General features: G+C 36.2%; 1 non-coding gene across 1 annotated transcript; it reads left to right on the forward strand.

Annotated features, from left to right (window-relative positions):
• Positions 1 to 6,075: 6,075 nt before the first annotated feature.
• Positions 6,076 to 6,168, forward strand: TRNAL-UAA (transfer RNA leucine (anticodon UAA)). The gene is given in 2 exon segments: positions 6,076 to 6,113; positions 6,133 to 6,168. It is a non-coding gene; the product is annotated as a tRNA-Leu (tRNA).
• Positions 6,169 to 11,326: the final 5,158 nt, after the last annotated feature.

Below are 11,326 nucleotides of genomic sequence, written 5' to 3' on the forward strand. Positions count from 1 at the left end.
ATCTTCCTTCAGTCAGCCAACAAAACAGCAATGGAAAAGATAAACATACTGTTGGTAAAGCATTTGCATCAAATTGATTTTCTGCAATATAGCATGATAATCCATACTGACAGCTCTGCATAGTACCAGCACATTTCATGCTGGACTTGGTAATGCAAAGAACACAGTAAACAGCTTCACTTTTTTTCAAAAATAAATAATTGACTATTAAAAACCTATCAGTCTTAAATAAGGACATCAGTAAGCACCACTGGCATAATGGATAAGGCACTGTTCTCCAAAGCCAGTGGTTGTGGGTTTTAGTCCCATCTGAGTTGGAAGTCATTACAGCAAGTGTCTCATCACTAGAGTTGATATTTTATCCTTGCTTCAACTGTACAACAGTCTTGCAGTGTTTAGCTGGCAAAAAATGACCACAGAAGCTAAAAAATGACATTTATTATGATAACATTGTTGTTGTTTTTTTTAAACCTTTTCTATCACCGAGGACAGCTTATTCAAGTGCCATCTGGCATGCACGTATGTTTGTTGCTCATCATTCATTACCAAAAATTATTTTCTTTTTCAATTTTTATGACTGTACTGGTTGTATTGAATAAAATCCACATATAGCATAACCAAGAACTGCTGCTAAGTGCTCCAGTGGCGCAATTGGTCAGCGCACAGTACTTATAAGACAGTATCTGTTGAACAATGCCGAGGTTGTAAGTTCAAACCTCACCTGGAGCACCTTTGACTCACCTTGAGCAGCTTTGTTTACTGTTTTTTATTCTTTTTCTTATGCCAATAATCATTGATTGTAAACTGCTACCTTAATATTTAATATGATATTACAAAGGATGGAAGAAAGAAAGAAAAAACACAAACATGATTGTGCATTCAAGTTGTCAGCACACATCTGCTTTGGTTCAAATGCACTGCATATCTTCCTTCAGTCAGCCAACAAAACAGCAATGGAAAAGATTAACATACTGTTGGTAAAACAGTTGCATCAAATTGATTTTCTGCAATATAGCATGATAATCCATACTGACAGCTCTGGATAGTACCAGCACATTTCCTGCTGGACATGGTAATGCAAAGAACACAGAAAACAGCTTCACTTTTTCCTCAAAAATAAATAATTGACTATTAAAAACCTAACAGTCTTAAATAAGAACATCAGTAAGCACCACTGGCATAATGGATAAGTCGCTGTCCTCCTAAGCCAGGGGATGTGGGTCCAAGTCCGATCTGGGGTGGAAGTCATTACAGCAAGTGCCTCATCACTAGAGCTGATATTTTATCCTTGCTTCAACTGTAAAACAGTCTTGCAGTGTTTAGCTTGTAAAAAATGACCACAGAAGCTAAAAATGACATTTATTATGATAACATTGCTGTTGGTTTAATTTAAACCTTTTCTATCACCGTGGACAGCTTATTCAAGTGCCATCTGGCATGCATGTTCCTTTGTTGCTCATCATTCATCACCAAAAATTATTTTCTTTTTCAATTCTTATGACTGTACTGATTGTATTGAATAAAATCCACATCTAGCATAACCAACAGATGCTGCTAAGTGCTCCAGTGGCGCAATTGGGCAGCGTTCGGTACTTATAAGACAGTATCTGTTGAGCAATGGTGAGGTTGTCAGTTCAAACCTCACCTGGAGCAGCTCTGTCTACTGTTTTTATTCTTTTTCTTATGTCAATAATCATTGATTATAAACTGCTACCTTAATATTTAATATGATATTACAAAGGATGGAAGAAAGAAAGAAAAAACACAAACATGATTGTGCATTTAAGTTGTCAGCACACATCTGCTTTGGTTCAAATGCACTGCATATCTTCCTTCAGTCAGCCAACAAAACAGCAATGGAAAAGATTAACATACTGTTGGTAAAGCAGTTGCATCAAATTGATTTTCTGCAATATAGCATGATAATCCATACTGACAGCTCTGGATAGTACCAGCACATTTCCTGCTGGACTTGGTAACGCAAAGAACACAGTAAACAGCTTCACTTTTTCCTAAAAAATAAATAATTGACTATTAAAAACCTAACAGTCTTAAATAAGAGCATCAGTAAGCACCACTGGCATAATGGTTAAGTCACTGTCCTCCTAAGCCAGGGGTTGTGGGTTCAAGTCCCATCTGGGGTGGAAGTCATTACAGCAAGTGTCTTATCACTAGAGTTGATATTTTATCCTTGCTTCAACTGTAAAACAGTCTTGCAGTGTTTAGCTTGTAAAAAATGACCACAGAAGTTAAATATGACATTTATTATGATGACATTGTTGTTGGTTTATTTTAAACCTTTTCTATCACCGTGGACTGCTTATTCAAGTGCCATCTGGCATGCATGTTCCTTTGTTGCTCATCATTCATCACCAAAAATGATTTTCTTTTTCAATTCTTATGACTGTACTGATTGTATTGAATAAAATCCACATCTAGCATAACCAATTAATGCTGCAAAGTGTTCCAGTGATGCAATTGGTCAGTGCGCGATACTTGTAAGACAGAATCTGTTGAGCAATGCTGAGGTTGTGAGTTCAAGCCTCACCTGGATCAGCGTTGTGTACTGTTTTTTTCATTTTCTTATGTCATTAGTCATTGATTATAAACTGCTACCTTAATACAAAGCATGGAAGAAAGAAAGAAAGAAAAAACACAAACATGATTGTGCATTTAAGTTGTCAGCACACATCTGCTTTGGTTCAAATGCACTGCATATCTTCCTTCAGTCAGCCAACAAAACAGCAATGGAAAAGATAAACATACTGTTGGTAAAGCAGTTGCATCAAATTGATTTTCTGCAATATAGCATGATAATCCATACTGACAGCTCTGGTTAGTACCAGCACATTTCATGCTGTACTTGGTAATGCAAAGAACACAGTAAACAGCTTCACTTTTTTTCAAAAATAAATAATTGACTATTAAAAACCGATCAGTCTTAAATAAGGACATCAGTAAGCACCACTGGCATAATGGATAAGGAACTGTTCTCCTAAGCCAGTGGTTGTGGGTTTAAGTCCCATCTGAGTTGGAAGTCATTACAGCAAGTGTCTCATCACTAGAGTTGATATTTTATCCTTGCTTCAACTGTAAAACAGTCTTGCAGTGTTTGGCTTGTAAAAAATGACCACAGAAGCTAAATATGACATTTATTATGATGACATTTTTGTTGGTTTATTTTAAACCTTTTCTATCACCGTGGACAGCTTATTCAAGTGCCATCTGGCATGCATGTTCCTTTGTTGCTCATCATTCATCACCAAAAATGATTTTCTTTTTCAATTCTTATGGCTGTACTGATTGTATTGAATAAAATCCACATCTAGCATAACCAATTAATGCTGCAAAGTGTTCCATTGGTGCAATTGGTCAGTGCGCGGTACTTGTAAGACAGTATCTGTTGAGCAATGCCGAGGTTGTGAGTTCAAGCTTCTCCTGGATCAGTTTTGTATACTGTTTTTTTCCTTTACTTATGTCATTAGTCATTGATTATAAACTGCTACCTTAATATTTAATATGATATTACAAATGATGGAAGAAAAAAAAAAAAACACAAATATGATTGTGCATTTAAGTAGTTAGCACACATCTGCTTTGGTTCAAATGCACTGCATATCTTCCTTCAGTCAGCCAACAAAACAGCAATGGAAAAGATAAACATACTGTTGGTAAAGCAGTTGCATCAAATTGATTTTCTGCAATATAGCATGATAATCCATAATAACAGCTCTGCATAGTACCAGCACATTTCATGCTGGACTTGGTAATGCAAAGAACACAGTAAACAGCTTCACTTTTTTTCAAAAATAAATAATTGACTATTAAAAACCTATCAGTCTTAAATAAGGACACCAGTAAGCACCACTGGCATAATGGATAAGGCACTGTTCTCCTAAGCCAGTGGTTGTGGGTTTTAGTCCCGTCTGAGTTGGAAGTCATTACAGCAAGTGTATCATCACTAGAGTTGATATTTTATCCTTGCTTCAACTGTACAACAGTCTTGCAGTGTTTAGCTTGCAAAAAATAACCACAGAAGCTACAAAATGACATTAATTATGATAACATTGTTGTTCTTTTTTTTAAACCTTTTCTATCACCGTGGACAGCTTATTCAAGTGCCATCTGGCATGCACTTTCGTTTGTTGCTCATCATTCATCACCAAAAATTATTTTCTTTTTCAATTCTTATGACTGTACTGATTGTATTGCATAAAACCCACATCTAGCATAACCAACGGATGCTGCTAAGTGCTCCAGTGGCGCAATTGGTCAGCGCGCGGCACTTAAAAGACAGTATCTGTTGAGCAATGCCGAGGTTGTAAGCTCAAACCTCACCTGCAGCAGCTACGTTTACTGATTTTATTATTTTTCTTATGTCAATAATCATTGATTATAAACTGCTACCTTAATATTTAATATGATATTACAAATGATGGAAGAAAGAAAGAAAGAAAAAACACAAACATGATTGTACATTTAAGTTGTCAGCACACATCTGCTTTGGTTCAAATGCACTGCATATCTTCTTTCAGTCAGCCAACAAAACAGCAATGGAAAAGATTAACATACTGTTGGTAAAGCAGTTGCATCAAATTGATTTTCTGCAATATAGCATGATAATCCATACTGACAGCTCTGGATAGTACCAGCACATTTCCTGCTGTACTCGGTAACGCAAAGAACACAGTAAACAGCTTCACTTTTTCCTCAAAAATAAATAATTGACTATTAAAAACCTAACAGTCTTAAATAAGAACATCAGTAAGCACCACTGGCATAATGGATAAGTCACTGTCCTCCTAAGCCAGGGGTTGTGGGTCCAAGTCTCATCTGGGGTGGAAGTCATTACAGCAAGTGTCTCATCACTAGAGTTGATATTTTATCCTTGCTTCAACTGTAAAACAGTCTTGCAGTGTTTAGCTTGTAAAAAATGACCACAGAAGCTAAAAATTACATTTATTATGATAACATTGCTGTTGGTTTAATTTAAACCTTTTATATCACCGTGGACAGCTTATTCAAGTGCCATCTGGCATGCATGTTCCTTTGTTGCTCATCATTCATCACCAAAAATTATTTTCTTTTTCAATTCTTATGACTGTACTGATTGTATTAAATAAAATCCACATCTAGCATAACCAACAGATGCTGCTAAGTGCTCCAGTGGCGCAATTGGTCAGCGTGCGGTACTTATAAGACAGTATCTGTTTAGCAACGGTGAGGTTGTCAGTTCAAACCTCACCTGGAGCACCTTTGCCTCACCTGGAGCATTACTGTTTTTATTCTTTTTCTTATGTCAATAATCATTGATTATAAACTGCTACCTTAATATTTAATATGATATTACAAAGGATGGAAGAAAGAAAGAAAAAACACAAACATGATTGTGCATTTAAGTTGTTAGCACACATCTGCTTTGGTTCAAATGCACTGCATATCTTCCTTCAGTCAGCCAACAAAACAGCAATGGAAAAGATAAACATAATGTTGGTAAAGCAGTTGCATCAAATTGATTTTCTGCAATATAGCATGATAATCCATACTGACAGCTCTGCATAGTACCAGCACATTTCATGCTGGACTTGGTAATGCAAAGAACACAGTAAACAGCTTCACTTTTTTTCAAAAATAAATAATTGACTATTAAAAACCTATCAGTCTTAAATAAGGACATCAGTAAGCACCACTGGCATAATGGATAAGGCACTGTTCTCCTAAGCCAGTGGTTGTGGGTTTTAGTCCCGTCTGAGTTGGAAGTCATTACAGCAAGTGTATCATCACTAGAGTTGATATTTTATCCTTGCTTCAACTGTACAACAGTCTTGCAGTGTTTAGCTTGCAAAAAATAACCACAGAAGCTACAAAATGACATTAATTATGATAACATTGTTGTTCTTTTTTTTAAACCTTTTCTATCACCGTGGACAGCTTATTCAAGTGCCATCTGGCATGCACTTTCGTTTGTTGCTCATCATTCATCACCAAAAATTATTTTCTTTTTCAATTCTTATGACTGTACTGATTGTATTGCATAAAACCCACATCTAGCATAACCAACGGATGCTGCTAAGTGCTCCAGTGGCGCAATTGGTCAGCGCGCGGTACTTAAAAGACAGTATCTGTTGAGCAATGCCGAGGTTGTAAGTTCAAACCTCACCTGCAGCAGCTTCGTTTACTGATTTGATTATTTTTCTTATGTCAATAATCATTGATTATAAACTGCTACCTTAATATTTAATATGATATTACAAAGGATGGAAGAAAGAAAGAAAGAAAAAACACAAACATGATTGTACATTTAAGTTGTCAGCACACATCTGCTTTGGTTCAAATGCACTGCATATCTTCTTTCAGTCAGCCAACAAAACAGCAATGGAAAAGATTAACATACTGTTGGTAAAGCAGTTGCATCAAATTGATTTTCTGCAATATAGCATGATAATCCATACTGACAGCTCTGGATAGTACCAGCACATTTCCTGCTGTACTCGGTAACGCAAAGAACACAGTAAACAGCTTCACTTTTTCATCAAAAATAAATAATTGACTATTAAAAACCTAACAGTCTTAAATAAGAACATCAGTAAGCACCACTGGCATAATGGATAAGTCACTGTCCTCCTAAGCCAGGGGTTGTGGGTCCAAGTCTCATCTGGGGTGGAAGTCATTACAGCAAGTGTCTCATCACTAGAGTTGATATTTTATCCTTGCTTCAACTGTAAAACAGTCTTGCAGTGTTTAGCTTGTAAAAAATGACCACAGAAGCTAAAAATTACATTTATTATGATAACATTGTTGTTGGTTTAATTTAAACCTTTTCTATCACCGTGGACAGCTTATTCAAGTGCCATCTGGCATGCATGTTCCTTTGTTGCTCATCATTCATCACCAAAAATTATTTTCTTTTTCTATTCTTATGACTGTACTGATTGTATTAAATAAAATCCACATCTAGCATAACCAACAGATGCTGTTAAGTGCTCCAGTGGCGCAATTGGTCAGCGTGCGGTACTTATAAGACAGTATCTGTTGAGCAACGGTGAGGTTGTCAGTTCAAACCTCACCTGGAGCACCTTTGCCTCACCTGGAGCAGCTCTGTTTACTGTTTTTATTCTTTTTCTTATGTCAATAATCATTGATTATAAACTGCTACCTTAATATTTAATATGATATTACAAAGGATGGAAGAAAGAAAGAAAAAACACAAACATGATTGTGCATTTAAGTTGTCAGCACACATCTGCTTTGGTTCAAATGCACTGCATATCTTCTTTCAGTCAGCCAACAAAACAGCAATGGAAAAGATTAACATACTGTTGGTAAAGCAGTTGCATCAAATTGATTTTCTGCAATATAGCATGATAATCCATACTGACAGCTCTGGATAGTACCACCACAATTCCTGCTGGACTCGGTAACGCAAAGAACACAGTAAACAGCTTCACTTTTTCCTCAAAAATAAATAATTGACTATTAAAAACCTAACAGTCTTAAATAAGAACAGCAGTAAGCACCACTGGCATAATGGATAAGTCACTGTCCTCCTAAGCCAGGGGTTGTGGGTCCAAGTCCCATCTGGGGTGGAAGTCATTACAGCAAGTGTCTCATCACTAGAGTTGATATTTTATCCTTGCTTCAACTGTAAAACAGTCTTGCAGTGTTTAGCTTGTAAAAAATGACCACAGAAGCTAAAAATGACATTTATTATGATAACATTGCTGTTGGTTTAATTTAAACCTTTTCTATCACCGTGGACAGCTTATTCAAGTGCAATCTGGCATGCATGTTCCTTTGTTGCTCATCATTCATCACCAAAAATGATTTTCTTTTTCAATTCTTATGACTGTACTGATTGCATTGAATAAAATCCACATCTAGCATAACCAATTAATGTTGCAAAGTGTTCCATTGGTGCAATTGGTCAGTGCGCCGTACTTGTAAGACAGTATCTGTTGAGCAATGCCGAGGTTGTGAGTTCAAGCTTCTCCTGGATCAGCTTTGTATACTATTTTTTTCCTTTACTTATGTCATTAGTCATTGATTATAAACTGCTACCTTAATATTTAATATGATATTACAAATGATGGAAGAAAGAAAAAAAAACACAAATATTATTGTGCATTTAAGTTGTAAGCACACATCTGCTTTGGTTCAAATGCACTGCATATCTTCCTTCAGTCAGCCAACAAAACAGCAATGGAAAAGATAAACATACTGTTGGTAAAGCAGTTGCATCAAATTGATTTTCTGCAATATAGCATGATAATCCATACTGACAGCTCTGCATAGTACCAGCACATTTCATGCTGGACTTGGTAATGCAAATAACACAGTAAACAGCTTCACTTTTTTTCAAAAATAAATAATTGACTATTAAAAACCTATCAGTCTTAAATAAGGACACCAGTAAGCACCACTGGCATAATGGATAAGGCACTGTTCTCCTAAGCCAGTGGTTGTGGGTTTTAGTCCCGTCTGAGTTGGAAGTCATTACAGCAAGTGTATCATCACTAGAGTTGATATTTTATCCTTGCTTCAACTGTACAACAGTCTTGCAGTGTTTAGCTTGCAAAAAATTACCAGAGAAGCTACAAAATGACATTTATTATGATAACATTGTTGTTGTTTTTTTTTAAACCTTTTCTATCACCGTGAACAGCTTATTCAAGTGCCATCTGGCATGCACGTTCGTTTGTTGCTCATCATTCATCACCAAAAATGATTTTCTTTTTCAATTCTTATGACTGTACTGATTGTATTGAATAAAACCCACATCTAGCATAACCAACTGATGCTGCTAAGTGCTCCAGTGGCGCAATTGGTCAGCGCGCGGTAATTATAAGACAGTATCTGTTGAGCAATGCCGAGGTTGTGAGTTCAAACCTCACCTGGATCAGCTTTGTTTACTGTTTTTATTATTTTTCTTATGTCAATAATCATTGATTATAAACTGCTACCTTAATATTTAATATGATATTACAAAGGATGGAAGAAAGAAAGAAAAAACACAAACATGATTGTACATTTAAGTTGTCAGCACACATCTGCTTTGGTTCAAATGCACTGCATATCTTCTTTCAGTCAGCCAACAAAACAGCAATGGAAAAGATTAACATACTGTTGGTAAAGCAGTTGCATCAAATTGATTTTCTGCAATATAGCATGATAATCCATACTGACAGCTCTGGATAGTACCAGCACATTTCCTGCTGGACTTGGTAACGCAAAGAACACAGTAAATAGCTTCACTTTTTCCTCAAAAATAAATAATTGACTATTAAAAACCTAACAGTCTTAAATAAGAACATCAGTAAGCACCACTGGCATAATGGATAAGTCACTGTCCTCCTAAGCCAGGGGTTGTGGGTCCAAGTCCCATCTGGGGTGGAAGTCATTACAGCAAGTGTCTCATCACTAGAGTTGATATTTTATCCTTGCTTCAACTGTAAAACAGTCTTGCAGTGTTTAGCTTGTAAAAAATGACCACAGAAGCTAAATATTACATTTATTATGATGACATTGTTGTTGGTTTATTTTAAACCTTTTCTATCACCGTGGACAGCTTATTCAAGTGTCATCTGGCATGCATGTTCCTTTGTTGCTCATCATTCATCATCAAAAATGATTTTCTTTTTCAATTCTTATGACTGTACTGATTGTATTGAATAAAATCCACATCTAGCATAACCAATAAATGCTGCAAAGTGTTCCATTGGTGCAATTGGTCAGTGCGTGGTACTTGTAAGACAGTATCTGTTGAGCAATGCCGAGGTTGTGAGTTTAAGCTTCTCCTGGATCAGCTTTGTATACTGTTTTTTTTCTTTACTTATGTCATTAGTCATTGATTATAAACTGGTACCTTAATATTTAATATGATATTACAAATGATGGAAGAAAAAAAAAACACAAATATGATTGTGCATTTAAGTTGTAAGCACACATCTGCTTTGGTTCAAATGCACTGCATATCTTCCTTCAGTCAGCCAACAAAACAGCAATGGAAAAGATAAACATACTGTTGGTAAAGCAGTTGCATCAAATTGATTTTCTGCAATATAGCATGATAATCCATACTGACAGCTCTGCATAGTACCAGCACATTTCATGCTGGACTTGGTAATGCAAAGAACACAGTAAACAGCTTCACTTTTTTTCAAAAATAAATAATTGACTATTAAAAACCTATCAGTCTTAAATAAGGACATCAGTAAGCACCACTGGCATAATGGATAAGGCACTGTTCTCCAAAGCCAGTGGTTGTGGGTTTTAGTCCCATCTGAGTTGGAAGTCATTACAGCAAGTGTCTCATCACTAGAGTTGATATTTTATCCTTGCTTCAACTGTACAACAGTCTTGCAGTGTTTAGCTGGCAAAAAATGACCACAGAAGCTAAAAAATGACATTTATTATGATAACATTGTTGTTGTTTTTTTTAAACCTTTTCTATCACCGAGGACAGCTTATTCAAGTGCCATCTGGCATGCACGTATGTTTGTTGCTCATCATTCATTACCAAAAATTATTTTCTTTTTCAATTTTTATGACTGTACTGGTTGTATTGAATAAAATCCACATATAGCATAACCAAGAAATGCTGCTAAGTGCTCCAGTGGCGCAATTGGTCAGCGCACAGTACTTATAAGACAGTATCTGTTGAACAATGCCGAGGTTGTAAGTTCAAACCTCACCTGGAGCACCTTTGACTCACCTGGAGCAGCTTTGTTTACTGTTTTTTATTCTTTTTCTTATGTCAATAATCATTGATTGTAAACTGCTACCTTAATATTTAATATGATATTACAAAGGATGGAAGAAAGAAAGAAAAAACACAAACATGATTGTGCATTCAAGTTGTCAGCACACATCTGCTTTGGTTCAAATGCACTGCATATCTTCCTTCAGTCAGCCAACAAAACAGCAATGGAAAAGATTAACATACTGTTGGTAAAACAGTTGCATCAAATTGATTTTCTGCAATATAGCATGATAATCCATACTGACAGCTCTGGATAGTACCAGCACATTTCCTGCTGGACATGGTAATGCAAAGAACACAGAAAACAGCTTCACTTTTTCCTCAAAAATAAATAATTGACTATTAAAAACCTAACAGTCTTAAATAAGAACATCAGTAAGCACCACTGGCATAATGGATAAGTCGCTGTCCTCCTAAGCCAGGGGATGTGGGTCCAAGTCCGATCTGGGGTGGAAGTCATTACAGCAAGTGCCTCATCACTAGAGCTGATATTTTATCCTTGCTTCAACTGTAAAACAGTCTTGCAGTGTTTAGCTTGTAAAAAATGACCACAGAAGCTAAAAATGA

The sequence above is a fragment of the Pseudophryne corroboree genome, chromosome 11 (assembly GCF_028390025.1).
Source record: "Pseudophryne corroboree isolate aPseCor3 chromosome 11, aPseCor3.hap2, whole genome shotgun sequence".
Lineage (NCBI taxonomy): Eukaryota > Metazoa > Chordata > Amphibia > Anura > Myobatrachidae > Pseudophryne > Pseudophryne corroboree.